Source organism: Elephantulus edwardii, unplaced genomic scaffold, assembly GCF_000299155.1.
Source record: "Elephantulus edwardii isolate Elephantulus edwardi_28Jun2011 unplaced genomic scaffold, EleEdw1.0 scaffold00339, whole genome shotgun sequence".
In the NCBI taxonomy this organism is placed as follows: domain Eukaryota; kingdom Metazoa; phylum Chordata; class Mammalia; order Macroscelidea; family Macroscelididae; genus Elephantulus; species Elephantulus edwardii.
In genome coordinates this window covers 923,983-928,713 of record NW_006400089.1, presented here as the reverse complement: position 1 = coordinate 928,713, position 4,731 = coordinate 923,983, and the positions used below count along the sequence as shown (strand labels likewise).

At 42.8% G+C, this 4,731-nt stretch overlaps 1 pseudogene; it reads right to left on the bottom strand.

The window, feature by feature from the left end:
• Positions 1-1,057: 1,057 nt before the first annotated feature.
• On the bottom strand, positions 1,058-1,839 carry LOC102852350 (annotated as a pseudogene).
• Positions 1,840-4,731: the final 2,892 nt, after the last annotated feature.

The window sequence follows — 4,731 nt, the reverse complement described above, 5'->3', positions numbered from 1 at the left end:
TTCCCACAGTTCCAATACTAAAAGTTTCGACAAAAGTTATGATTCAATTCCTATTGTCCACGCCGCAACTCAGACCCTCCAGGGTTTAGTGGGCTCAAGAGAATTCAACCGATTTCCCCACTAACCTTTTTCCTTTCAGGTGAGTCTCAATGCAGCTCAGCTCAGCTCGTGGATTCCAGCTTTTGCTGGGTCTGCAGTGGGACCACCGCGGGACTGCTGCAGGGCAGGCTGGCAGGGCTCTGGTTTTTAAAGCTTCTAAAATAATGTATTAGCAAAAGTTCTGATTCGAAATCCTACTGTTCGTGCCACGCTGTGATGGTCAGTCTCTGTGGAGCATAAAGTACTCTCTGGTATCCTCTCTACGCAGGCTGCTATCCCTCTGGCTCTTCACACTGTGCTCTCCACCTCTGCCATCTTCCGGAAAAACCAAGTAAAGACAATTTTTCAGCACATGTCTGGCTCTTTATTGTACAGATCTTAGTCATCTTTACTGGATTTCAGAGCATGGTACCAGCTCAGTGCTAGGCTGTATAACCTAGTCAGTGAACATCTTTACTCCAGAATTTGTTTATACTCACATTGATTGTGACAAAGTAATCAAGAATCCTGGGTTTTGGAATAATACAAACATTTAACTAGGAAGTCATGAATAAAGCACTTGTCTTGGAAAAGTTATATGAAAATAGATCATAAAGCCTCCCATCACATCACTCCTGAGATTATTTAGTCTAAATTAATGTTGTGCCAAATTGCTTCTTCCACAGAATAAGGACAAACTTTGCACTAATGTTTCTCAAATCCAGATATGTATCCAGCTCTAGCATTTATTTAATAGATTACTGTAAAAAATATAACTTTCCCTTTTCAGAGCCAACATAAAAAAAGGTATGGAGGCAAAGACACACTTACTTCTTTTTCCCTAGAATAGGAAAATCTAGAAACCCAATCTTTTGAGCACAGTCAAGTCACCAAATAAGACATTATGGATTCAGGTGCTTGTTTCTTCCCTTCTGTCATTGGCATGTCCATCTAGAGCAGCTTGAAGGTCACTGGAACCTCAGCCATCTGAGTGGCCTGTACACTTATCAGAGCTTTCATTGGCCAGGGCTCCTACGTAGGCCTGGGTAATAAAACCTCCTGAATCAGACATCTGGAGGGATCTTAATCCAAAGGGGCTTTCTTTATCTAATGTATTTCTGTCCTTAGCCCCATTTCCAAAATCCTTGAAGATAGAATTTGGGCTGAGTAAGGCTGGGTAATATCCGGAAGTGAACCAGCCTCTAGATTAGTGCTTAAGGGACTTGTGTGGGCTGCTGCTTGGAGTAGACTGTGTGAACTCAGGCTGCATCTCTTCACTGGCAATCTCTCCACTCTGCAGCTTTAGCCTGTTGAATGAACCTGCAACTTGAAGATATTTGGTCTACTCAGTGGTAAGACCCTTGTGGGGTGTGCAGCTAGCATTTCTCAGCCCTGTCTATTGCCTAAACCACTGAATGCTATCCTGAGTCTGTTTTATGATCTGAGAATTCATGATATGGATGGGTTTATCCTTTACCACTGGGTCCTTACCCACTGTCAGAGGCAGATGATAGGGTCATAACAAATGACAATACACTGGCTTCTCCTTCCTCTGCCTTGAGGAGGTGGTGTTACTTGTATTCTGGAATCACAGGCTTCCAGGGGATGCTGCTCATGTCTGGTGCAGAGGAAGTCAAGGGTGTTGGGTCCTTGAGGGCATCTTCCTAACTAATTTCTGGTGGTACATCCCGTTGGGAAGGGACATCTTGCCTGGGGCCCATTAAGGTCAAGAGCAGGTCCTTCTGGTTGCCTCAAAACCATGGAAAAGACTGGATCCAAGTGCTTTTCCTACATAGAATTCCAGAGCTGAGTCCCTGCCACCTGTTCCTCCTTGCAACTCAAACTCAGTCACTTAGGAGGTTCTGAGGATCCACATCTCCCAACATGTTTTGGTTGTCTGGACCCAAGTCATAGTGCTGACAGTGCTAAGAATGCACCATCAACAAGAACTCAATACACCGACCATGGATATGATTTTTAAGAGTAAACAGACCCCAGCAACAATAGCAAAGTTCAACAGGGCAGCAAACAACAAATGTTAATGATTGTGGAGATATTGGAACCCTTATTCACTGCTGGTGGAAATGTAAAGTGGTACAGCCACTACGGAAAGTGGTTTGGTGCTTCCTTAAAAAGTTGAAAATATAAATATCGTTTGACCTAGCAATTCCACTACTGGGAATATGTTGTTGTTGTTAACTGTTGAGTTGTAGGTGACTCATAGCAACCTTATGCAGGAAAGACCAGAACACTTGTATAACTTTCATCATTTCTCCAAGTTCATAGGGTTTCTGTGATGGTACATAGTTTAAATCTATCAGCTGCTCCACAGGAAAAAGATGGGAAATATTCTTTGGTGCATTTTGCTGCCCCTGAAACTGACTAGAGAATCAGCTATGGATTGGTAACAATTATCATAGTTGGAGGCGGGGGAAGTGTAATGTAGTTGAGTAAGATGTACATAACAGTCTATTGTGAGTCCTTGTATAATAACAATATCTATTACTTTATACTAATTTCCTAAGATTTAGAAAACATTTACATTGTAAGTAATTTCGGAGGCTTATAATTACTATAGGGCTTGTAATTACTGAACACTTGTGCCTTAAAGAAATATTGGTTTTGTTTGGGAGGTGAAAACTTTTTTAACAACAATACAATCTACAGTTTTATTTTATCACATGGGAAGGAACTGAAGAACAAATTCAAACCTCGATTTGCTATAATCAAGGATGATTTAGGCAGAATATTAAATGATCCAGGAAGTATTAAAAGAAATGAAAAGAATATTCTGAGTCACTGTATCAAAAGGAATTGGCGGACACACAAGAATTTAATGAAACAATATATGAGCAAGAGCCTATGATGATGAAGAAAGAAGTTCAAGCTGCTTTGAAGGAAATAGCAAAAAAAAGGATCCAAGAATAGATGGTATACCAATTGACATATTTCAGCTAACAGATGCTGCCCTAGACATGCTCATCAAGTTGTGCCAAGAAATCTGAAGAACAACCACTTGGTCAACTGACTGGAAGAGATCTATATTTGTTCCCATTCCAAAGAACGGTGACCCAACAGAGTGAGAAAACTATAGAACAATATCATTGATTTCACATGCAAGCAAGATTCTGCTGAAGATTATCCAAAAATGACTGGAACAGCAAATCAGCAGAGAATTCCCAGAAGTCCAGGCTGCGTTTAGAAGGGGTTGTGGTACTAGGGACATTGTAGCTAATGTTAGATGGATCTTAGCTGACTACGCAAAGGTGTTTGACTGTGTGGATCATAACAAACTGTGGCTCACTCTGAGAAGAATGGGAATCCCAGCACACTTGATCGTGCTAATGCTAAACTTGTACTTGCACCAAGAGGCAGTCATCAGAACAGAGCAAGGAAACACTGCATGGTTCAAAATTGGGAGGTGCTTATGCTAGGGATGTGTCCTGTCTCCATACCTTCTCAACCTGTATTCAGAACAGATTATCTGGGAGGCTGGGCTCTATAAGGAGGAATGTGGCATCAGGATTGGTGGAAGATCTATCAACAATCTGCGTTGTACAGATGACACAACCCTGCTTGCTGAAACTGAGGAAGACCTGAAGTGCTTGCTGCTGAGGGTCAAGGACTGCAGCCTACAATATGGATTGAGGCTCAATGTCAAGAAGACAAAGATTCTCACCACTGGACCAATTGGCAGCAACAGGATAGATGGTGAAGAGATTGGGATTGTTCAGAGCTTTCATTTGCTTGGCTCCACAGTCAACACTCTTGGAACCAGCAGCCAGGAAATTAAAAGATGTACTGCAATGGGAAAGTCTGCTGTTAGGGACCTCTCCAAAGTACTGAAGAGCAATGGTGTCTCTCTGGAGATGCAGGTGTGTCTGATACTGGCCATGGTCTTTGCAATCACTTGTTATGCGTTAGAGAGTTGGACAATGACTAGGGAGGATAGAAGGAAGATTGATGCCTTTGAGATGTGGTGCTGGAGAAGAGGATTGAGTGTATCATGGGCTGCTAAGAAAACAAACAGATTCATCTTGGAGAGGGTTAAACCAGTGGCTCCTTGGAGACAAGGATTCTGAAGCTTTGTCTGACATACTTCGGACATGTCATAAAGAGAGTCCGGTCCTTGGGAGGACCATGCTTGGGAGGATGGAGGGGAAGACCCTCTATGAGGTGGATTGATTCAGTGACTGGGGTAATCTGGATGGGTGTATCAGAGATAGTGTGATTGGCACAGGACAGGGCAGAGTTTAGGGCTGTTGTACATAGGGTCACTATGAGTTGTAAGCGACTCGACGACACATAACAACAACAACAACATGGGAAATACAATTGATGCTGTATATTCATGCCTCTTTATGAGGCTTCCCTCTTGTCTTTCTACACAGAGTCATTAAGAAGTCCACTTAAAGTGTGGCTGTGTCTTTGTAACTCAAGTTTCTGTAGCTTGAGGTAAACTGGCCTCTATGGGGTTTGTTGTTGTTGTTGTTGTTATGTGCCGTCGAGTCACCTGCGACTCATAGCGACCCTATGAACAACAGCCCTAAACTCCGCTCTCTCCTGTGCCAATCGCACTGTCTCTGACACTCCCATCCCGATTATCCCAGTCACTGAATCAATCCACCTCATAGAGGGCCTTCCTCTCCTGCG